The sequence below is a fragment of the Oenanthe melanoleuca genome, chromosome 3, assembly GCF_029582105.1.
Source record: "Oenanthe melanoleuca isolate GR-GAL-2019-014 chromosome 3, OMel1.0, whole genome shotgun sequence".
Taxonomy (NCBI): Eukaryota; Metazoa; Chordata; class Aves; order Passeriformes; family Muscicapidae; genus Oenanthe; species Oenanthe melanoleuca.
The window spans coordinates 81,898,604-81,924,637 of record NC_079336.1 but is presented as its reverse complement, the minus strand read 5'-3'; positions in this window follow the sequence as shown (position 1 = coordinate 81,924,637).

Sequence of the window (26,034 nt, the reverse complement as noted above, 5' to 3'; positions counted from 1 at the left end):
TACCTTGGGGCTCCTGTACAGGCTTACTGCCAGTGTGAGGACTGGTTTGCACATGCACAGGGCCCTGACCTCTGCAATTACTGCCTCTAGGATGACTGGGGGTGCTGTCTCTCCATGACTCTCCTTTGAGATACATGCACAAGCAATCAACATTTCTCATTTCTCCTGTGAGAGTGGATAAGCATGTGGAAATTGATCTGAACTTCTCCAGTAAGTCCTGCCCTCTTGTCTCAAGAAAACCTTGACAGATTCAATCAATCCCTCAGCAACCAGTAAGCTGACAAAAAACCCTAGAGCCTGATTGGAAACCAGCCTGGAGCAATGCCATCATACAGCCAGAATTTAATAATGTGGCACTCTGGGAGACAAAGTGAGATGGGGCTCCTGCCTCACTGCTCTGTGCTCCTTTGGGGAAAAGCATACTCTTTTGGGGACTCTCTTGGGCTATGGGGATGAAAGCAAGGGATCCTTCTGGTTGGGTAGGTTAAACCATTGTGCTAAGAAGCAATGGCAATCTGGCCTCAAAAAGGGTGTGGGACTTCACTCAGAGCTCTTCTCATTCCCCAGGTGTGCAAATCACACTTGCTGCAGGGATGATGGGGATTCAGGACTTAGGACTTAACTATGTTTCTTCTACCTGATCAATTAAAAGAAAAGCTGCATGGATTTCTTCCTCCTGTATGTAATTTCTGTTTGAAACTAGATATCACATGCAATTGGTCTGGAGGCTTAGAGCTTATCCACACCTAATATTTATGAGTGTTTGTTGTGCATAAGTGAAACAAATGACAACCTAAATTGTACTGGGAGAACATGAAGGATCAATTCAGCAAACAAAACAGGCTCTGATCTTGTTAGCTATACAAATATGCACAAAAAACCCCATCCAGGGAATAACACATATCTCCTATTTCAGAGCTTCTTTCACTCTCTGGAGCTCACCTAGGGATCCCACCAGGGACTCCTTTGACTATGTGCAATAGCTGTGAGTCCTGTACACAGAGTCCTTCCTATCAGCCTGTCCTGCAGGTGCTGCACAATTAACCCTAATCACAGATCATCACAAACCGAGTAATTGAGTAGCAATTGAGTAGCAAATGCTGCTCAATTGTCCAAGCAAAGAGAACAGACAGTGAACTGGTGGGGGAGCAGAGCTGGCACAGCACAGCCTCCTGTGTGGAGAGCTGATGTAGATAATATTCTTTTTCACAGAAAAGTGCCAAAGGTCCCTTAGTGATGATACACAGGTAAGAAAACCTCAGAATTTGTGTTTCATCTGAAATACCTCTGTGCCAACAGTGGACCCCAGTCAGTAAGGATCCACTGGGGTAGTGGTTTAGTATAGACTCTGTATTATTTTCTTAAGAAATATTCTCACCTCTGTTGGTAGAACAGTTTAAGCATAATTTTGCAATAATTAATAAAACCAACTGGCCAATTTAATTTTATTTTAAAAAAAATCCTGAGGGAAATTCTGCATGATTACCTTTTGATGTCTCTGGCATTTCCTAGCAGCAGAAATCCTGCAGTGTTTCTGGCACAGAAGCTGCTGTGCCAGCTTCCTCCAGCAGCCTGGCTCGAAGGCAGCTGCCAGATGTGCTGCTGGAGCTCTGCACCTCCCAAAGCTTTCGGGCACACAGCTGCACCCTGCATCCTGCTGCTGCCCCACAGAGCAGTCTCAGTGTTAGACACTGACCTGGCCATGGGTCTGGGATCCAGGCATGGCTTACTTGAGCTGAGCACTGTGGATGGGGCAACCTCTGACATGACTGGTGGTTCTGAGGCTGCAGCTCTGGGGACCAGAAAGGGCTGCACTGGGAATGTGGACGTGACACAGTGGTGGGCACCAGGAGCTCCTGCTACAGGACACAGTGTCCCTGTGGCAGCAGGCTTGGTGCTGTCAACACCAGCATCTTGGTGATGGCAACATCTTGGCTCACGCTTCCAGAGACTCCTGAGGCTCCTGAAGTGCAGAGAGCTCATTCACTCATGGGGAGTCTTGTGATCTAATGAGAAGTACTGTGTGAGGGCTTGTGGCTTGTTATGTCTGCTCCTTCATTTTCTTTTTTTTCTTTTCATTTCTAGTCAGATAAAACAGTGCAAATGAAAAGAATAATGGAGGTGTTGAAGCAAATTATTTTTTTTCTTAATTATGATGTGAGCAAAATTACACACTTCACTTTAAATGAAAAGTACTATTTGAGTAACAGATAATGTCCCGGAGATATTTTCTAAAAATGATTTTCTATTCTTTCCTTTAAATTATGATTCCAGGAATGTGCTCTATTTCTGTCTGGCTTTGCTGAGGGTATATACAAGTATTGCTCCCTGCAGAGAGTGAAGAGAACTGTAAGTCTTTTCAGGTCGCTTTGCAGGATTCTCTCTTCCCTCTGCATCACTTTTGATGTTCTTGCACTTCTGCTGTGCTGCTTGTGTTGCCCCCATCACTCACTCACTACATCTCCATGGAAGTACCTCCACTTTTACTCCTCTCCCTATAAATGGGTGTTGTTGCTTTCTCCCCTGTGTGGGAGCACTGAGCACCATGTGCAGGACCTGACTGTGCATGGGACAACCTCCCTGAATGGGGCCCCCTGTTAGTGCCCATCAGACCCTTCTGTAACATTTCTTTGCCCTGATTTCAAGGGAAACAAGCCATGGGTGAGGGCAAACCCTGCTTTCTCAGGAGCACCTTGCCCATCTGGGTGCAGTGCTCAGTGCTCTTCTGGGGGGCTCCTGTCCTTGCTGTTGGTCCCTCTACTGCATGTCCAGATAACAATAATGTTTTTAATGGGCTTCCTGGGCTTGGATCCCATGTAGAAATGTCTCAACAGTCTCTCAAGCTGAAGGGCTGAGCCTACAGAGGCACTCACAGCAGAAACACTCTTAGAAAGGAACTGGCAAGAGACTCTTGGAGCTAATAATAATAATAATAATAGTGTTGCAGAACTGAAGCAGAAGAGATAGAAGTCGTTAGGAATGAGGAGAGCTATTGAAGTAAAGTAGAAAGGTATTTTAGAGAACTTGGATATATTAGCAGGGGAATGCTGGTTAAATAAAAGGTATCTACACAAATAGGCTTATGATTAAAAGCTGAATTAGTGAACATAGTTAAGAGGATTAAAGAGGAAAAATTAAGCTAAATAGCTGAGACAGTAATAGTGCAGTGGTTTTGAGCAGGTTTGGTTTATCAGACTGCAACTTGGGCTCTCTCTGCAGAGAGCTCAGAAGGGCTGGTGGAGCAGTGGACCAAGCAGCACAGTGGGGACTGCTGCTGCTGGGCAGCTTTGGGAACACCTCCCACAGGCAGTTCCTTGGTGAGGCTGTCACTGAAATACAGGGCACCTCCTGTTTCTGGGGGTGCCCCTTGAGGTTTGGCCATTGTTAACATCTTTCTGCTGGAAGTTGCAACTCTGCGAGTGCTGCTTGAGCAGACACCAAGGACAGTGTTTTCAAACCTGAGTGTTCACATTTGTTACCATCCTTTTTTTCTCCAGATAGGTGTTTGGGCACTAGGAGTACTTTAGCAGGTAATGATGTTTGCTACTCCACCTGGTAGCAAGGCAGAGATTATTGGCACCTTCAAAGAAAAGTAAATCACAGGAGAATTTGGGGGCAAAACTCCTGGCAATGTAGTCAATATGCAACTTGACCTCAGTTACAGACCAGATTCCCTTCTCCTTGTCATGATGCTGGCATTACTGGATCACCTAGCTCCCAGTCCTCTAGCAGCACTTCTTTACCAAGGCTTAATGCTCGTTTACATGTGAAAGGGAGGTGATTTCCCAGTAGAGACCAGTGTGACAAAGGCATTGCCATGACTGCAACCCTTGGACGCTGCAGTGCCCATATGTTGCACAGATCCTGAGGGAGTGTATAAAAGAAGAAAAGGATGCAAATCCCAGCTCTTAAAATGCAATACTGGCAAAAGTTGGGCTCATTTTATTCACACCTGTTGGACTCAGAGCCTGAGGCATTAAAAGGAGGGCTTTTTGAGTAGCCACCAGCATCTACACACCACATGCCTTAACTTCTGTGAGTGTTTGATCCCTGAGATACTTAAAATTATATAATTATAAAAATAAGGGGAAGAAAGGGTTTTCCATGCCAAAGTAACCTTTACCCTGAAATAAAACCAGCAATGTTTTAGATTGTTCAGAATTCCTAAGAAAAACAATGGTTCCAGCAAGCAGTGCTTTGAGACCCACTGGCAGTAGGTGTTCCAAGACCTGGTGGCTCTGTTATGTTTTTTGGGGCTTCAGTTTTAATGCTATAAGCAGCTGGCAGTTGTGAGCAACACCTGTCCACAAATTCAGCCCCAAATTTCAGTTTCTTATGTGTCTATCTTATATTTTCTGTCTTAGGGAATTGTTATTCTTGCACATAACTGCATGTGGTTCTTATTCATACCATTTATTACAGCTTGGTTATCCCCACAGGCCTTGTGATCATTGAAGGCTGGAGTTTCCCTGACAGCCTATGGCCTGTCCTAGGAATATGAGGCACTGGCTTTAAGATGCATATGGACTCATGTGTAAAAGCTGGAGATGGAAAAGGCTGTTTTGAGGCCCACTACAATACCTCAAAAGTAATGTTCTTTATTTCTTAGTGAAAATAAAGCCCTGTGAATACTTTATCCACCATACCAGAGCCATGCAGAAACATTTCTTTTCTGTCTGGAAAAGCTTATATTATATTCCTGTTCTGACAAGCTGGTCCCACCTGCCTCTCAGAGCTCTTCCTTGTAAAAGAGACCCTTAGAGATAATGGCTTCATGTGAATGCTTTAACTTTGGAAAAACACTGCTCTTCAATAAAAATACTTAATGAAAAGCATTCTGGCCAGCTCATCATATACAGATCTTTTCATTAGTATTACACAAAAAATATTTTCCACAGAGCTACTGACATTCTTAAGCTGTCACCATACCAGCAGTGAGTCTTCCCTCCTGCTGGCTGGCACTGCAGCCCAGATCCATTGGGGTGTAAGTCATGAGACCTGTGTTAGCTTCAGGTGTGAGCTGCAGAAAGCATTTGTCCCCTGAGCCAGCCTGCCCCAGAGGGAGCCTGTCCCAGTGATTCAGAGTTCTTATTGCTGTTCACTGTCCTGCCTTCCTCCTCTATTCTTTCTTCCTGCTCCTGAGCTTGTCTGCAGGAGCAGCAGGTAATAGAGAGCAGGATTTTTTTCCTCCTTCAGCAAGCATGATTGAGACTTCAATTTCTTGCTCTGCTTGTTGATCCCATGGAGCTAAGCTCATATCCTTCATAATTCAAGGTGACATGACAAGGCTCACTGGGGACTATCCCTGCACACTACATGAATGAACAGTCCTATAAATGGTCAAATAGTTTTCCAGTTCTGTCCATAACTTCTCTGTTATGTTGTTCAAATCTCAGAAAACAAAGACTACTCTGTTTCTGCCTATAGCATATTGAATTTGAAGACTTCTTTTGTCCTCTGTTCTTTTTAATAATTGTTATGTATTTGTAGTAGATAATTTTTCCCACTCCACTGTGGGAGATGCTGCTATTCCTATTTATGCATGAGGACACTGGATTGTAAGGAAGTTTTGGGTGAGGGCTTTGTGGCACTGAGTACTGCTAGAATTGTGAGATCTGGAGCACCTGGCAATCTCCTCCCAGGCAGGGCCAGTAATAACATTTCAGAGAATGCAGAGTGAGACAGTGCTGCAGCAGTGAGCTCCTGGACTAAGGATCAACATGGGAAAGACTGCCAGGGCTGTTGGCTCATTTTCCCTCTAATTATACCACACACTGAATAAATCTGTTTGAAGAGCCTTTCCCTTCCTCACTCCTACTCTTTCCCTTGTTTTTTTACTCAGGTATTTTCTCTCTGTGGTGCTTCCTCATCCATCTTCACACACCAGCCATGTCTGTCTTTAAAAGAGGGGACTTTGGCAGGATTAAGCATACAGACAATATTAGTGGTGTCCTGTTCCTTCCAGAATTGAATTAATTTAGTTTTTTCCTTTATTTTATTCTTATCTTCTGAGCTTTGGCTGGGATGGAACATGGAAATGATCACAATATATTATACCTGATGAGGAGAACAAGTCCAATTTGTGCAGACAAGAAGTGTCCAGGTCTCAGAAAGCCACGATTTACAGGACCCCCAGTTTGCCTGGCCCTAATGGGAATTCTCACAGAAGCAGGACATCCAGCTGCTGAGTACTAAACACCTCTGCACTTGCTAATCTTCTTTTTTGTTATTGAACCTCCCTCTGCATTAGACACTTGGTATTTGGCCATCTTTTCCACTTGACTTTGTGATGTTGCTGTTTCTCCTAATTGTAGTAGCACCATCTGCCTTGTGATCCTCTTCCATAAGCCACCACAGACAACTATTACTGGGGTCATCCTTCCTGTAATCAACTTACTGCATTTATAAGTGGAAATTGAGAAGAAATTATTCGGGGGCTGATGGTATTTGAAAGGTTCTAAACTGGGCAAGGACATCTAGAGAGGCTGAGGTTATATTAACAGTTCCATCAGGCCCCCAGCTGCTTGTTCTGTGGTAGAAATTTGTACCCAAAGAGAAAGAGCTTTTTCTCAACTGCACTACTGGCTTCCTGTAGTGACCTACATGTACTCTCCATTGTCTTGAGCCTGTTGAATTTTGCCTTCACTCTCCTCCAATGTAATCATGCTCATTCCTCTTCTCAGCTGAAGCCTCTCTCCTGCCACTGTGTCAGAAGATTCCTTCTGCCTCTCTTGGGCTTCAGCATATCTGTCCCCTTGCTCATTAGAGCAGCAGTCACAACAGTCTTGGCTCCCACTCCTTGGGGTCCTCCTGGAACTTTCTGCCCCTCTCTGTACCCTGAGCCTTGCCTGCAGTGAGTGTCCTCAGTTCTCTGCAGTGTGCCACAGCTCAGCCCTGTTGCCTTTCCCAGGAGCCCTTTGACCATGCTTTACAATGGAAAATAATGTTCTGCAAATGGCTTCAGCAAACAAACAAATAAAACATTTGCTATTTTTGTGTGGGTTTTTGTTTTTTTTTTTTTTTTTTTTTTTTTTTTTACCCAGAAAAGCTGAGAGAAATGTAAAGCTAGGAGACATTCTTGGGTGGTTTTTTTTTTTTGTGAATTAGTGGAGGGTCAGATCAGCCTCTCAGTTTTCAATGGACAAAACATGCACAGCAGGGCTGTAGCTGTAAAGGTCATAAAGGGTCAGAGAAACATGCCTTTCTTCTCATCATCCCTCTAAATTCTTCAGAAATCTCTCTATGGGATTTTACTGCTATTTTCTGTGGCAAATTGAGGTCACTCTGCTGGGTGTTGTATAACATGGACAGGCATGAATGCAGGCTGATGCTGCCTGCCAACCTTTGTGCCCAATGGTGGTACAAGAGCTGCTGCTGGTGCAGCCTCCCACATGTGCAAGCTCCTTCTCAGGCTGCAGAACAATCACCCACTTCTCCCAGAAGTGAAGGATTTTGATCTCAGCACTGCACCCAGCTGCTGCATTGTCACCATAACAATATGCCACTGCCACGAGAATGAGGTGATGTATTCCAGGGATTCATTCAGCAAGGAAGTCTCTGAAGTGTGTGAGATCTGAAGAGAGTAGCAGATGACAATTCAGTGTAAAAGCACTCTCTTTCTTTTTGGAAAGTAGGAGAGAATAATAGTATGACCTAATAAAAGGTATTATGTTTCATTCCAACACAACTAGTTTTGCCAAGATAGAGATTTAGCAACTGTTGAATTATTTCCTGTTGGACAACAGGCATTTGGAAGGGAATTGGGAACAGCTGTTTACCCAGTCTTGGTTCTGCTAATATTGATTAGCTTTCCTCATCTTGTGCCACCATAGCACAGACCTGTAATTGCTGACATCTTTAAATGTGTGGGCATGACTGCTTGAGGCAAGGGTTACTCAGATATCTGGGTGTTTAATTGTGTACACAGCTGCAGTGTTAAATATTCAGGCAAACAATTCCTGCAGCATTTGCCTTGTCTCAGAGTGACCCAGTGAGCCCCTGCAGCCTGCCTGAACTGCAGTGACAGCCCTGACAGCTGGGCACTGTGTCTGGCTCAGAGGCCAAGCTGTCCTAGACACCCAATCTGCAATTCAAGCAGCCCTTGCTCACATTCCCCAGTCTGGGTCTGAGACATTCCCCCACAGCCTTCTAGTCCTGCTCTCTCCTCACCATGAGAGGCTGAGACCTGGCATGGGCAGAGGGTGTCTGGGCAGGCTCTGTGTTTTTCCAATCTTGTGACACCATCCTGGGGAGTTTGTGACCCCATCTGTCACTTATTACATGTGGGCTGGTGAAAGGGAAAAACACCTGCTTTCCTTGTTGTTAACTTAGGGAGAACCTGGACACAAATGTCCAGATGGCCTTGGGCAAGTCACCTCACCACCTCAGGAGTCTGGATCTGTGATGTTTTCCTCCATCCCATTGCCTGCCTCATTCTTTGCATCAATGTGCCTGTGTACTCCTGAGGACCACTACTAAAATGCCTGAGCATTTAAAACTGGCAATATTTCTGGCATTAGGACTGTGATGGATCCACCTACCATATTTTCTGCTTTCACTAGGAATGAAATCAAGTGTGCCACAAATAAACCAAAAACCAACAATGAAAATCTCTCCTTGAGTTTGCCAGTTGGTGGAGCAAAGAATTATCCTGATTTTCACTGTATGTGTTGCCTCATGCAGCATAGTGCTAACCCCGAGCTTCTGCAACAACAAAACAAAGAGATCTCACTTCTGAGATTAGCTTTTCTCACTAAAGACTTCTTAGGTTCTGGATTTGTAGTTCCAAGATGGAAATGCCTTCCTCCTGCCCACCACTCTACCTCTGCCCAGACCATTTCAATCTATAAGGAAGCTTGAAGAAGGTAGCTGCCTTAGGTTACAATATAAGATGAAACCAAAAGTATGCATTCTATCACCACCTCCACAAGCTGTTAAAAACAGGTGGGGCAGTGCTCTATCTCTTCCATGGCTCATCCCTGATAACTCCCTCCAGGGGGGCTGTCTGCCCTAATGGGTCACCAAGAGACTCATAAAAGTACCTCACCCCATTGAGAAATGCTCTGCCCAGAGGGAGGGACCAGGCATTCCTACCTGCATATAATATGAGGTTTGGAACACCGCAGGCAGCTTTACCCACTGGATTCCCAGAGGACAAGAGCTACATAACCACCACTGGACCTTCAGAGGAAGATCAAACCCTTCTACAGGCTCACTACTTCAACAGAACCACATCTGTCACTCCAAGAGGACTGCAGCCATCATTTAATGGGATTGCTACCACCACCCTGACCAGCAGGGTGTCAGGCTGTATCATGACTCTGTCACTTTAAGCCAGTGTTTCTGTATTATTGCCTTTATCTTAATTTTCCTATTAAATTGTAGTTCTGACTTTGGATCTCCCACTGGTCTGCTTTCAAACTGGTACAGCAGTGTAATTTGCTGTCTCTTTGTTTGTCTGAGATTTGAAATCTGCTGCATTTCTTCACAGCTGAAGAAAAAGTGATCTGTTCATATATTAGTGCTACGTCTGCATTCATCCCAGACCTCCTTCACATATCCTCTCATTCCTTTTAAAGACAGCTTGACTGCAGGTTGAAATACAGTGTGGACAGTCCATGCATTACTTCCCCTGAAGTAAATCAAGATCTTTGCTGTTTCACAGCCATTTTGCCTGAGCTATTTATTTAGTCTTTCCTAGGTGCAGGCCTGGCTGTTTGCTGGGAGATCCAGGACTCAATTGAGCTGTCAGTCCTCACTTTCCTTCTCAGGGCAGCTGCTCCTGTGCAGTCATCATCAACCTAATACCCGTGTGCAAACCAAACCAGGTTTGTGCTGAATGAAAATTGCAGCCATTATGATGCTCCTTTTCCACTCCTCCACCTAATCCCCCAAGAAGAGCTTCAGCTATCAATTATTTGAGAAATTGGAGCCATCAGTGGGGCACGGGAACTTCATCTTTGCATGCTGTGCATAGCAATGATGGAACTGGGAGTCCCATAGGAAAAACCACTATTATTATTTAAAGAGCTATTGGCTGTCATTGCTCTGCCCTCCACAGAGGTCTCTGCAGCTTTCTGATTGCCTGGCTGTTTGCCTTTACACTGATTTATTGTACTTACATGGATAGGATGAATAATGTGTTTTCCAAATGGTAATTCAGCACCCAGCTGTAACCCCCCACTTTGCTCTGTCATCCCTTGGGTGTTATTTTCTTTCCCATATCTATCTTGGATTTCTTTGTTTCTTTTGGGTTTCAAGGGTGTCTCCAGTATGTTCAGGAAGCTTTGCTTGTGTAGACATAGCTGCCCATTGCTGTGCAGTGTTGTGCTGTGGCTGCAGAGCTACAGCCTCACCTGGACCTCTCACTGGCAGGGGCTGGCAGACTCCATCTACAATCATCACCATGTCCCATTTTATCCCCCCAGTGCAAGACACCAGCAAAATGGAACAAAATTGGTGAATGACCACCAAGATGGTGGTCAAGGAGCTGGAGTGCAGGATAAAAAAGGCTGAGAGGCTGGATTTGTTCAGCCTGGAAAAGAGAAGGCAAAGGGGGGTATTGCTGCTCCTTTTCACCTGGCTAAAAAGGGATACAGGGAAGATGGAATGAGGCCTTTCTCAGAAGTGCACAGTATTCAAACAGGACAAAAAGGATGCAAGTTACATCAAGAAAAACTCTTCTTTAGAAATAAAAACAAATTCCTCATGAAGATGGTGCAGCACCAAAACAGGGCCCAGAGCATCTGAGAATATTCACCACTGGAGACATTAAAAATTCAAGTGGACAAGGCCTTGAACATCCTGCATTGTCTTTGAAACAGTCCTGCTAAGAGTAGAGCTTTGAGCAGACAGCATCTTTCAGTACCTTCACAATCTGAAATTCTGCAATCCTGACCTCTTTCCTGCCTCCCAGGAAAATGCTGGGGAGAGGAGGAAAACCTCTCCCAGTTCTTCTTTTTGTGGCTATCCACAGATGGGAAAGGAGGTCTTGACAGGAGGGAGAATGTATTCCTCTCTCCCTACTAACATTACCTGATGTCACTGTCTTTTCCATGTGGGCAGAAATTTTTCAGTAGGGAAAAAGGCAAATTGGGCTGTGCCTTGCATTTCCAGATGTTCTGTGCAAATGGCCTGACTGCCTGTCCAACCTGGGCTGTGTTGGGCTGATCAAGAGCCAAGTAAGCTGTGGGGAAAAAGCAACAGGTAAAACAAACTTGCTCCGAGGAAAATCTCTCATTTGTGAGTTCAGGGAGGAGGAAGGGATTTATGAAGTAAACCTGTGTCTTGTGCAGTCTCTGTGTTTGTCTGTGGCTTTATCACAATGGAGCCATCAGGGGAACCAAAATGCTCCCCAGAGTCATTCAGGATGAGAACAGTTTCCCTTATGTCCTAGCTACTTCGAAGCCCCAGAAGCAATTTCCAGTCTCTTTGCTATGCACAGCGTGTAAGTGATGGCCAGGATGGCTGCGGTGCCACCCTAAATCTCTGCTTTGTCACAAGTGAGGAGCCAGAATAAACACAATAAACTGCTGCTTGTCAGTAATGGGAAAAGCAATGAAGCAAGGTCCAAAACAAGAGCTGGCCACTTTGCAAGTAATGAGTCCACAGCTGACAGTCAGCAGTGATCAGAAAGCCATGGCAGTCTTGTGGCCAGCACATCCCCTGATGTGAGATGGGGGCAGGCTTTGGTCCAGCCCCTGCCAGAGGCCACTGTGGGGTGCAGAAGGGTTAAAATCAGTGTGTCTGAGGCAGATTCAGCAGCCTTTCTTTCCTACCCTTTGGTGCTTCATAAGGATCTGGATGAAAATGTGTTGTTGGATGTGACCTGGGGGATCTTGGCTCTGGCACCAGACCAGTCCAAGTGTAGTGAGCAAGCCTGTTCATTCTTTCTTACCACACTGCAAGAAGAGTTGGTGGGAGCATTTCATCCAGTGTCAATGGGACTGACCTTCATTGCCCCCTCAGACAAAGCTGGCATGAAAGTCTTTTCCCTTAGATGACATTTTCCTGTTCTCTGTTCTGACAGCACCTCAGGCCAGGCTGAGAGTGGGTGCTGATCTGTCCATGCCATGTGTTGCAATAAGTTCTTCCAAAAAGGAGGAGCCACTTGCTAGGCTCTAAAAGCCAGTTTGTTTTAGGATGCTGACTGAAGTGATTAAGCTTCTAAGAGATGGATGAAACTCAGATAAGGAAAAGAGAAAGAGTGAGGAGAGTCTTTTCAGGGCACCACAGGTAATGGAGTGAGTTAAGAAATTATTCAGTTTGCTGTAAGTGTTTCAGATGAGAAAACAGGTTTTGATAGGGTGAGAAGTGTGAGAGTATGACCTGTGGTAATGACAGACCATTTGCCTGTTCCTCTGCCCGCCTCCTACACTGACCAGAGTCTTTCCTGACAAGGGGCATATTTCCACAGCAGAAGTTTAAAAATTCAGGGAGATGAGAAAGGGAGCTGTATCTTTCTTCTTCCCTACTCTTCCACAGCAACAGATAGTCTCTCCTTCTGATTTGTATAGAATAGAAAAACAGCTCCATGGCAAGTCCATGTCTCTTTCAAAACCCACCTGGAGAACCCAGGTCTGACCTACTGCCTCCCTTGTACTGCAAAAATCTTGCAGGGCTTTTTAGCCCTATTTGAGAAATAAGAAGCTGTGGCCATATTTATTCACCAGCAACTGTATGGGATTTATTTTTTCCTTTCCCTGCCTTGACCCCATGTTGAAGCACATGTGCAGACACACAATGGAAGCCAAAAAACAAGCAGGCTACAGTGAGCATTTCATGTAACACCTTTACAGGATTAAATATTTGAACAGTTCCATTAATCTTGCAGTTGGCTGCTCTGAGCTGCATTACTTGTACCAGCAACAGCTGGAGGAACAAGTGCCTGACCACACTTCAAACATGTTTACCCCTCCTTTCCTACTTTGCAGTCCCTGGTAAGCTAATCTAGGGAGTCTTTTACAGAGTCAACATCCACTGGAGACAGTTCTGTCCTCAACATCTTTTACAAATTACTTATTGAAGTATTATTTCTTATTATTTCTCTTCTTTTTCCAGTAGACAAGCAGCCTGCAAACTGTATAGAGTATGAAAATACAAGAGAGGGAATGCAGGAAAATGGTCCAGGTGGAGGCGATCCATCTCTTCACCCACCTCCTTCCCCATGGCTGTCTCCTTCCTAATGGGAAGCAAATCAGTGCAGATGAAGATCTGAGACACCAGCCACAGCCTTGTCTAGGGATCCATTTCTGATCCTGGCCTGCTTCTGTCCAGCTTCCTCACAGGTGGGGATGTGGCTGCAGGGGCTCTATCCCATTGCAGGGCAAGGACAAGGTATCTCCACTGAAATGAATGATGTGTGAGTAGAGGCAAGCTGACACAGGTGGGAAGAGAAGAATGGGCTTAAGGTTTGTGTGCAAAGTGTAATAATCTGGCAGTTTCTGCAGACTGCACAATGGACCTGCTCAATGTAAAACTAATTCAGTTTCTTGTGATTCTGGAACGCCTCCTCATTAAAATTGTACATTTGCCTTTTTAAAGAAGTGACACACAAGAATGTGCAGATTGCATCATCTTAAATAGCAGAGAAAAATTGCAAGCACCATCTCACTTTGCTAGGTACAGCAAACACTGTTGGCATCCCTAATATGCAAGTTTTTAATTTGATAGTTTACATTCCATTAGCATCCCTCATCTGTCAAACCTGAAGTGCAGAAATGTAGCATGGCATACAGTACTTTGCATTTGCAAAGGCAGTGCTGTGAGGTGCATAAGAAAATATTTCTTGGGGCTCTAAAATGCCATTTTACACATGATCTTGCAAAACTAGAAAGGAGACTGGAAGTGAATGGGCTGTGCTGAGAAACACATTACAGAGTTACATTTCACAACCTCAACATAAACATCTGCCTGTTTACCTACTGACCAAATGATTGCCTTATCTAATGGTCCATCTAGTCTGATATTGTACACTTTGCAAAAACATCACTGGCACTTGACTAAGAGCCAAGAAAAAAATAATGCCCACAAACGCATTCTCCTGGAGGAAGCTGCTTCCTGATGTTTCAGACTGTGATTAGCATATGATCAAACATCAGTGTCCTTAGTTTGTTGAATCCTCTAATCAAAATTTTCAGATACTTAGAGGTCCTTAAAGATCTCTATTTTGGTGTCTAAAATTGACAATCCTATTATAGATAATGAATTTCTAGCTGCTAGGTGCTGAGTACTCTCTGAAAATTATGCTCTTTTAAAAGAAAGGTGTGAAAGTCCTGCTGCCCAAAACCACTGCATGTTTTGGAAAATACTGACTGCTCCTTTTGGAGAAGATTAGCAGCCTCTAGGGATGAGTGAAATATTTCTCCTCTCATCTGTGTGCAGAAGTGCATTGGTCCAGACTCCCACTGTGGATAATTCAAAGGATTACATGTAAGGTTAGTTGTTCTCCATTACATATTTGATTTTATACAAAATAAGGGGCATTCTTATGGCCCATTGGACACCAGGCAATAGTATAAGCACAAGTAGTGGCTGAATGGAATTAAAGGAAGACAGGAATCCTAAAACAACTATTTGTCTTGGCAGTATAGCACTGTCCAGTGGGACTCTTTTGCAGAAAGCCACTCAGGCAAGGTCAGATTTTGATAAAGAACAGACACTGTGACAACTTGAGCTGCACAAGATAAAATAGAAGTAATCAACCATGATACAAGATAAAAACCAGCTTTCCTGGGCTCCTAATGCTTTCCTCCTCTGCTCTCTGTACAGCAAGCGTGGCATCAAGGCTCACCTGTCATTAGAGAGTGCTTGGACTATTCCCTGACTTAGCCACACAATAGCTTCTCTTTGAAGGGAGATTTCATCTGTGGTGCTGTGGAAGCCACGAGGCACTGTGAGTCTTCTATATCCTAACCAGTAAATGGAGTTAACATTGGGATGGCAGGTGCATTTCAGGGAGGCATCACTGAAACCACACGTCCAAATCACATCCAAACCATGGCTCAGTAGTCTAACCTGATATGGAGAGATGTTGCTTGAAATCCTTCCATGATTTTGTTCCTGGCTCACAGGGTGGTTGGTACCTGTGCAGGTGCTCACACTGTGCTGGGCTTACAGGAGCCAGGGCTGCTTGGTACCACTGAGATGGGGAACAAAGTGAACAAACTCAGCCTGGCTCCTCTTGTGCCTCCTGACACATTAGGAGACCAGACTTCTCTTGGAGACATTAGAAAGCATAGAGCTCATGGGGCTGACTGGGAAGCAGAGGCTTCTCTAGGTACTTGAGAAAGAGCTGAGCTCTGAGTCAAGATTTTGGGATGCTCTGGGTGACTGGTCTTTCCATAGTGCACTTCACTGCCCCTCATCACACAAAGCTTCAGGGAATGGCCTGTATCCAGGTTTGGTGTTTAAAGAAAGAGTTAAAGTTTTATTTCAAGGTATTAATGAGGTTTGCAATCATGGGATTTGCATGTGCATTTTATGCTCTCCCCTGTCTCTTTCATTTGGTTAAAATAGAACATCACCCTGTAGCTGAGAGTCCTACATTGACTTGAAGCAGGCAGCTGAGCCAAAAATCTGGATTCAAAACAGTCTGTGCATCAGAGCTGGGGTTTCTTCCTGGCCTCAGAACACCTTCTGTGTTTTCATCCCTGCTGAGTGTAAACAAGCAAACAAAATGCACCAAGAAATAAAGGTCCACCAAGAGAATTTTAGCCACTGTCATCAGCAGAAATTTGCAAGAAACACCTGAAAATGACAGCACACAAATCCCAAAAGGTGTTGTTTCAGACAGCACTGCAGATGTGAGCACAGAGAGCAGATGCTGAGAGACCAGCTGTGAAGGACCAAGCCAAACAAAATCAGTTCTATTGGGCTGATTCAGAGCATCCAAGGAGAGCTGAAACCCTTGAACCATGGAAGCAGAGCTCCTTCCAGCAGCCAGCAGCCAACACCTACATGTGTGAGAGGCTGAATCCTCCCCAGCTCAAACTGAGACTCTTAATGCACTCACAGGTCCCTGCAGGATCTCCTCATGAGCTGGGGGTGACAGGACATCTGCCAAGAGCCATGTGCTCAAAGAAAACTCATTCATGGTGGCTGCAGTTTCAGAGTAGTATTTCAGCCCTGTGTATAGGGGTGGATTTGGAGTTTATTTTAGGGAGTCATTAAATAGTTGGCTCACCCTTTTTCTTCACTAGATGACAATCCCAATATTGTTCACTCACAGAGCAAAGAGCTGCTATGTGCTCACCTTCTCCAGATCTCTCTCCTGCTCTCCAAGAGGTTCCACATGCACCCTCCAGCTATGGTCAATATCACCTGTTTTGATAGCATCTGTTTGCATCTCTACAGTGTTGGCACTTAGTGAAATACTTGTCTCATACATCACATGCCTGCTTCCAATTTTTTCTTCTGGCACTTCACATTCATGCAATGTGCCCCCTCTTGTCCCACAGTCTTGTGACACTGATGCAGCCAGCTTCAGAGACCTCTTGAGGAGCAGGCAGATCCTAGAGTCAGGTGGAGGCTTCCACCCAGTTTTGTGTGTCATCTGAAAATTATCAGAGGTAAATTGTCTCTGTCATTGTCTCTGCCATTTCTTCAAAAGGTCACTGGAGACCTCTACCTACTTTCATGTGTGGAAATTCAATTTTGGAAAATACAGGTTGCCTGATACAATGGACTGAGGTGCCTTTGGAGAGTGGGAAGCTGCAAGTGCAGTCATCACAATGCTTCTATGAGAAGAGAAAATGCATTTCTGAAAGGAAGCAACAAGCACCTTTCAAACCTGAATAGCTCACACAGAACTCAGTCCCTCTGCTGTTGTTGTAGGTAACCTTTTACTCTTCTGAGTGGGTCTTGAGCCCAGAAACAGGCCAGCACAATTATGTCACATACTTAAAGCAAGACAAGCATCTGAGGCTGTAAAGCCAAATCATAGCTGTGCTGGGACCCTGGGACACACAGAAATTCACATAATTATACGTGTGTGCATTACATCCCTCTGAACTCACACATACACACATTAATGTGTATGAACTGCATTTTTATGCATTTCTGTTACATGGCAGTGAAGTAGGTTGGCTTCTTTCACTGAAACCAGCATGTGTGAGTTTTTTAAAGCAGAAAAACAAAAGAAGCAAACCCTGCAACCTCACATGGCTCAGAAGAGGTTTCTAATTGCAGTCACTGTTACAGATCACCACTGCTGAGGTATGCAAAAGAGGAAAGATGAAAGCTGAGGGCAGAATTGCCAGCAGCTTTCAAAGCAGCCTGTGGACTGGGAATGCAGAATGTGGAAAGATTTAGTGCTGAAAGCCTCAGAGCATGAGAGACAAACAAAAGTAGGGAAGGGAGAAGAATGCACTGGCTTGTCACACCATCACTGGAAGGACCCCAAAATGAAAACTTCTCACCTGTGTTTACTCATTAACTAACAAAGAAGAAAAAACCCTGAAATGTGAGCTGCTAGCAGGCCTATGAATGGGATATCTATGAAGCAAGGAAAGCAAATAATCAGAACCAGAAAATTATATCTACTGTTTGTTCAACAGTTTGCTGAAGCATTCACACTATGAACCAGAACAGACTTCATCTCATCTATGCCAAAATAAAGCTCAGTTTCTGTGCACAAAGAACTGCAGGATCAGAATCCAGATCACTGAGCCTTTTTTACCATTCATTTATACTGGTTTTACACTATATTTGGTTTGCAGAGTTATTGCAGCCCAGTGGAATGGAGAATAAGTGTTAGTATATTCAATATTTACAGAAGAAAAGCCAAGCAAAGTTAGATAATACTCAATAGGAACAGTGATACAGATCAGTGATAGAATTCTGATTGCAACTGCTAAGAGCTGTCCCTCTCTATTGTTTATTAACCTTTGACTAGCATTTATTTTCTAAAGAAAAGCTTCAAAGGCTTTTCTTTGAAGTCAAACTTATTACAAAAGTGTGATAGATTTCAAATTTAAACATCTCAACAGGTTTGAATAAAGATGGGTATTACCTGCATGGAGGCAGTCATCCCAAGGAACACTTGCTTCAGGCAGAATCCTGAAGGGCAGAACAGGACACCTCAGGGTTAAAAAGGGAAAAACAGGAGAAAAGGATGTGCAGGTGATGTCAGGGGCCAAAACACAGCAGAGAAAGAGGACTGTGATCAGTGGTTCCAGCAACATTATTGATATCCCTGGGTTGGGAAAAAATTATAGGGCCTTGGAAGTGGAGCTTTAGTCTTTTTTTCTACCATCCTTATTATCAGCCATTTAAAAATTGGTCTGGTGTCATCAATAGACAGTGAAGAGAGAGAACAACCTAGTACAGGATCAATGTATTTACTTCTTGAAGTATTTTTTCTGTCTCAACCAGGTTATTTAGGGAGCAGACAAACTTTTAAATGGCTGCTGTAATGCAAGATGATTCCCACCCTCAGTGGGTGTGACTTCTTGCTGGAGGTGTGGATAGATTCCTCCAAAGGAATTTGAATTTTGAGATGTTCTGCAGAGGACAGTGTGGAGGGAACACAGAAACAAGCTCAGGAAGAGATTAGGATTAGGCTGGCCTCAGACATGGTGGAAATCAGAGGTTTAAGCTGAGAGTAGATCTTTAAAACAAGCACTACATATGTTGTATGCAATCAGCTGTGCTGAAATAACGAGATGAAAACATTGCACTGAAAGTTGAGTCTCTGCCTTGTCTGGAGTTGGGCCAAAAGTGGGACCTGGAAGTTGTGGCTGTTTTTTCCACACCAGCTTATTACAGAGTCACAGGGTGTTCAGGGTAGGACAGGGACTGGTGACTCTGAACAAAAACTTTCATTTAGCTCAAGCCCATCTATCAGTGCATCTATCAAATGGAGAGCCAGCTCTCAAAGGACATGATGAAAAGCAGATGCAAAGGGAAAACCTTTGTGCCATTGGAAACATCATCACTGAATTCTGCAGCACTTTACCCCAGTGTTAAAGATGAGCCACTGCACTTGCTGAGCTGTAAAATTAATGGCTGAAGACATAACACAGACACTATAAAAACTCTGACAAGAATCGATAGCAGGGTTGAAAATTAAGAACCTAAATGAAACTAAGAGTTGAGGTTGATACTATTAAAATACATTATTTCATCAGAAAATCAGATTATTAAAACTTTTCCACCCAAGACAAAAGTGTTGTCTTTCACAGAAAGTCCTATATGGTGATTTCCCCCTGCTCTTTCTCATTTATTCTGATCTTACCTTTCTCTCTCTAGTAGATGCATTTTCTTCCATAGTTACTTGCCATTGTGTGTTCTTATTTAAATCATCAACATTTTCCATCATTGTCTTTTCAGTTTCTTTTAAGTCTGCTGCAACAGGTATGGTCATTCCTGCATCTGCTTAGCTCCCTTTCCCAGGCAGATACTGACTTATGGCTGTGCAAGACACCCCAGTGCTGATATCTCTGGAAGAGAAGGTCTGTGTACAGACTTCTATCCAGAAGAGCCAAATCAAGTCTAGAGTTTGATTTCACTGTTTTCTAAATTACTCTGTGTCATGTGATATTATTTTGGCCCATATACACTCTCTTGATATTTCTATTAGCTTTTTATTTGGTAACACTATTTTTTTTTCTTTTTTTTTTTCCTGTTTTCTCCCTGGCAGGCATGCTGGACAGATGAAGGACTTCTTGCCTTACAGGACATCCTTGGAAAATGTGGGGCACTTATCATTTATGAATAGGGCAACAAAGCAAAAAGAAACACGGTGACTTGATCACACTAAGAAAGCCACAGAAAAAGGGAGGGGGGATTGAATCTGAGTGCTCTGTTAAGGTGCAGATCTATTCTTCCAGAAAAATAAGTGACTGTGTCTGTAGGTGTTACCAATAAACTAACATGTTTATCACGTTTTGACTATGCTATCTATCAGAAAGTCATAATGACTTCACCAAGAATTGATCTGCAGTGGCATCTTTTACATTTTTGTGGGTTTGTGTTGCTGCAGTTTTTTGTTTGTTTGTTAGTTTGTTCTTTTGTTTCTCTTTTTTCTTTTCATGGAGGGACAAAGCAACTGAATGTAAAAAAATGCAGAAAGGTGTAGAAGTGCTGCTTTCCATGACACCCAGTGCAAGGTTACTTCTCTTTTCAGGAGGACAAGAGGTTTATTTCAGGGAGGAGCAGACCTGGAGGGTGCTGGCTGGGGAAGGTGACCCTTTGACATCTACAGGCTGCCTTCTCAAATGCAGAAGACAAAACTTGCATCTCAGTGAAAGGAAAAGCATACTCCAGCTTCAGTTTTTAAAATTAACATGCTATTGTGCTCTTTTCTGCTCCATGAAGCTTGTCAAGGGCTTTCTGTGTTACCTAGAAATAGCACGTAATGCTAAGTTTTAATAAAAATAAACTAAACAGCTTGCTGCTGCTGGCTAGACACCATCTGCTTAACTCCTTGGTACCCAGGTTTTTGCAGACAGCAGGCTGTATTAACAGCCATCATGATATTGGAAGTCTTGGTCACAGTTCCTATAAGGCATGTTAGGTGTTTCAGGTCTTAAGGAGCAATTCTTCCTTTGTGAGATGGTCTTTACTATATATTGTCGAGGACTTCATGCAGACAAGGTGCAGTTACATCTGTCTGCCTGCTCTAGGTGTGCTGGTGATCCTTTAGTTGGCAGAAATCTCTGCTGAGTCTTACAGTGATACCAGCCAAGTGAGGATGCATCACTTCAGAATGGTCTCTGTACAGAGCCTTAGATCTCCCCTGGATGTAGGTCGCCAGGTCCTTCAGTTTTCTTGGCATTCTCTCCACCTATAATACTTGTCTAAGGACAGCTTGTAACATCTGGCCTTGAGCTGGATACCTCCCTGAAAACCTGTCAGCCCCCAGACAGCTCCCAGTGGGAGCATCAGTTCTTCTTGTCATGATAATTTCACTGCTCTAAGCAGCTGCAGTATAACTCCTTTTTAACTGGGTCAGTGTTCTCTCCTTTTCACATAGGGAGCACCAGCATTGCTGACACACTGGTGTTTGCTCCATCCTTGTCCCTCTGTAGGTGGATTGAAGAACCTAAAATAACACTTTAAATTCTTTCAATTTATGTTCCTTGAATCTCATGCATTAGGAAGTTTGCTATTTGTGCTGATTTCTAGGCTCATTTAAGTTTCATTCTCAAATGACACGTATTTGTTCCAATGTCAGTAGCACTATATCACAGCATGACCATTCTTTGTGGACTAAAGAATTATTTCACTTTCTGAGGGGTAAAACTTGAGCAAGACTGAATAACTGTTTCCCAAAATTTGTCTGTGTGCATACCAGTTGAGATGCATTCACTGTCTCAGGTTTTTCTTCTTGGTTGGTTGTATGTGGAGGTCCTTAGAAGATTAGTGGCAAAATTTGGGAAGCTGTTTTCTGTCTCATCCCTGATTTCCTTTCAGCACAGCAGCCTACATTTACTAAAGGATGAAATAAAAAGTATTCTTTATTTCCTGACCTCACTCACAAGTAGAGTTGTAAAACTTTGACCTCCAGTATCCTGAGACTCCTCGCTGTTTATGGTTCTGTTTTCTAACCTGAGTGAAATCTGCACTTATGCTTAGGCTGATAAAGACTTTTTGCATGCTGCCTGTGAAGGAATTAGGTATGTCTATCTGAGAAACTGCAATACCTTATCCAAGCCTTGCCTTTCTAGAAATCTCCAAGACTTTTGTTTCCTGTTGAGTAATGGTGAGTGTGGTCATTGCCAAGGCAGTGGAGATAGAAGTGTCCACTGCAGGAAGGCTCATACCCTCTTCCAGGAGAAACTCCCTAATTCCTTTCTACATAACAAACACACAATGACAGTTCCTTGTGTTCCTATTCCTTTGGAGCATGTCAGGAAGGCAAGGAGGTAGTTACAGGCTGAGAGAAGCAAAAAAGCTCTTTCCCTCTGGCAGTTCTTACCAGAATGTGTCCTGTTCACATCAAGGATGGTTGCACACATCACAGGGATGGTGAGGGATGGTGTGCAGGTGTAAGGGAGGCCAAGATGGTAATGGCCTTTGTTAGACTGCCCTATTTATTTAGGAAAAAATAATAAGCCATCAGGTTTTAATCAACCACAAACCAACTGCCAAAACAAATGGCTTCATAAACCATTGTGCCCTGGCACTTCCCAATCCAGTATTTGCATAAGAAATTTTACAAGGCAAAGAAATTTTCCTTATAAATGTGGAGAACTAACATCTGTACAAAGAGAAGGAACTACCTAGGGAAAATCTCCTACTGGGATTCCTTTCACTGAGGGGACTTGGATTACTCAGGGTAGCTACCAACTGATTCTGCAATTTGCTGCCTCATTTAATTTTCTCAGCCTAGTATTACATAATCAATAATCTCCTGCAGTCCCATAGACAAAAAGTGCAGAGAGTGTACCTTACTGGGCTTGTGTTGTTTATTTTTAACTGTGGATTTCATTATCTCGTAATTTCCTTACTTACTTCTCTACTGAAGGGAACACTGGATTAATCTGTCTCCAGTTCTTATAAATTGGTAAGGAAAGCTTTAACACTTAGAAATTGTCAGCTTTCTAATGCACATTTCTGGTGTATTCATGTACTAGAATTTAGAAGGTTTTTTTTTTTTTTCCTTAGGTACTTTATGCTTGTGTCCATTTTTCTTGCTTTTCTGTAGCTGGGGCTGAGGTGTGATATTCACATGATGGTGAATTTTGAGATCCATCTGGAAAGCAGTAATTTATGTTTCTTTCTTGTCATTACTTTTCCCACTCCTAATCCTGTTTTAATACATTTAAGACATTTTAATACATCTACAATGCTTTTTACAAGATTATTATTTGCTAAAATATGAATCAGTAATTACACTTCATGGCCTTTGGCTTTAGCAAGAAAAATGACAATAACATCAAGGTAAAACAAATATTAAGTGGTGTGCTCTTATTATAATGAGAAGCCACGTCTAGGACAAGAGACTGTTCCCTTAAGGGACATCTAAATCTAATGTAAAAACTGAGATCATGTTCCCAATACAGAGTCATATAAAAAGGGTGTGGTTTTCAGGCTAGGTTGGTGTTAGATTTGCTCTTTAAGAATTAGTTATTTGAAAATATTGGTGAGAACAGTGAAAGCAGTGAATAGCTAAATAAAACCATAAAATGTCTTTCCAAGGCTAGTCAGGAGCAGTCTGGTGTCAGAAGCTGTGAGACAAAATCAGATGGTGTGACCTGCATTTCTGAAAAATAATCCACTTAATGTGGATGTCTAAGTGGGGATGTAGGTTCTGCATAAAGATATCTTCATTAATATTTTGAGTGAAATTCTGTTATCCTCCTCTCAATAAATTTTTTACTGAAGACCTGGAGTTGTATCAAATGTTTACATGATGTGTAAGAAATCAATGTATCCCATCCAGCCAACACTGTAACTGGTGAAAACTATTACTCTGTTCTGAATAATACATATTTTTTTATCCTGGTCATTAGAGGAATCAAATGAGAATGTAAAAAGGGACACTTGACTTTCCCAGACACAGCACAGAGGATGCCCGATGTAGTTTCAGAAGGTGTTTGAACACTGCACATTTAAAATGTAGCCAGTGTGAATTTTACAATACTGTTAACAGAAAAGTAAAATGTTGCTCAAGATCAGAACTAGATTATAACTTTTGTGTGCTACTTTCAATGTAAAGCAATGAAGTTAATTCTCCTCTTTTTCACTCTGGTGTAAAGACAGAGTGACACAACAAAATTAATCCCAAAATTTGGGGAAAATTAGTGTATTATCAGTCATATGGTCATTGAAATCAAAAAGGCTAAGAGGCTCTGGACAACATGTCCTTCACTAGGCAAGAGGTGCTGGCATAGCCTTTATGCTTTTTGCTTTTTGCATGGAACAGGCTTCAGTTCTACCACACCTGCCAAAAAAACCTTTATTTTATTCTCATCTCATTATATACTAAGAAAACAACCTTTGCTAGTCTAGATTTATAAAGGCAGTGAGGTATAACACAGTGAAGTCTGTTTGACTAAGAGAGGAGATATGTAAATTGCCAGTCATCTTCAATAATTTAGTCTGATTTGACAATATGATGAAAGCTGAATAAACTGCCAAAAGCTGTGGTCTTGCCTTCTGCACTTATGATCTGGAATTGAGATTTTGCTGGAAATTATTTAGTGGACTTGCCCGTCTGATGGAAGAAGATAATAACATGGTTATTATTTATACTCCATTAACAAGCACGTGGTGTTAGTTGAAAAGGAAAAAAGCAATTTCCCTGAGAGGAACAAAACAAGTTTAAAAGCTCCTGCCCCCCTTTGCAGTGGAATAAACGTGACAAGGCACAAAAGAAGGAGACTGTAGCAGGATGATCATCATCAAGCTATTAATCGTTTTCCATTTTATTGCTGAGGGTTTTATACAATGCAACACAATTCATTACATCTTTCTGATACATCTAAAGCTGAATCCTGAAATGCTTTTTGGTGTTAAATAATACAACATAGTAGACACTATAAATTACAGGAAATGGTGGTGTGAAGGATGTTGGATGGTGAATAATTTACAAAGATTAGAACAGATCAAGGGGAGGAACCAGTGGTGGAGCAAAAAATCAAAAAGGAAAAGAAGTTTTCCCAGGATATCTGAAGAGTTAATGGAAGAGGCAGACCTAGGAAGATATTTCATGTGGCTTAAAGAAAAAGTTTCTATGCCAAAAATATTCTCAGGCTGAAACTGTTAATTTGTGACTAAGGTAGAAGGGGTCTAATTAGTAGTGCAAAAGAGTCCAGAAAATTCTGAAATAAAAGATCTTTGGGAAAAAACCTTAGCAGGAGTGGGGGATCCACTTCTCCAGGTGTCTTCAGGGAAGGCCAGAGAGGAAAATACCATTTTCCTGCAGTCCTTTGAAAGGTCACATTTTCATCTGGTTCTGGAACAGTTTCTAAGCAGCCCAGTCTGATCCCCCCCAGTCCTGGCTGGGGGTTTCACAGCCATGTTATATATCCTGAGGAACAGGGTTATACCATGGGTAAGATTATCCTACCCTGAGCTCCACAGCTGCTGCACAATAAAGAAGAATTGGTGCACTTCTGGTGAGTAATACTCCTTTAGAGGAGGTGATGTGCTGGCCTCTGGAATGTGGAACAACATGCCATGACATGTTTACTACCACCACCAGAGGAGCAATTTGGGATGACATTGTAAAGTGTAATCAGTCATAAATTATTAATTAATGGCTTTTAAATGGTCTGAGTTCAGTACGTGGTGGCAAGGCTGGGGATGGAGCAATTATTAAAAAATTCATGTGCTCCTGGTCATAGAACTGATAAATACTGTGGAGTGCTCTTTGATTACTGGCAGTTCTTGCACACCACATTTCTGTTTCTAGCTGCCAATAGATGATGGCTTTGCCCACGTTTGTCAGGCTCCCTGCAAGAGCTCAGCTGCTGCTCAGCACTTGCAGGCACACTGGCAGGGTATATTTTCCTCAGTGTTTGGAGACTAATTTAAATGCCTGAGACATAGCCTCAGTTCTCCTCATCACTTCCCCCTTCTCTAGCCTGCCAGGCCCAGCTTTTATAGGATAGTACAGACCTCAACAGATCAGAGATGCATATTTGAGGGTTGCTTCATTGCAAAAAAATCAGAAAACTATGTAATCAGCCACATGCACAGAGTACTTTGATATCTAAGAATGAAATATATATTGTCATCAATTTCTGTTTTGGGGAGCTTTGTGGACCTGAAGAACCTGATTTGTTCTGTAGAGTATTAAATCCTGTTTTCCTATAAAGAAAAAGGGAAGACAGAGTATAGAAAGCTGGATTTGCCTTACCAGGCCCCCCTCCCAATTCTGCTGGCACTGCTATTGTGGTTTTGCACCAACAGAGAGTTTTTTCTCTGCAATGGTAGTAGATGCATAGATTAGCTGCTGAGGCCATGATGGATAGGGAAACATCTTTTGTTACTAGTACTTGAAATTCACTGTGTATGCTAAGGAGAAGGTGAGATTTCTTAGTAAAGGAATTTTTTCTGCAAGATAGGATTGCTCCTGCAAGCTGG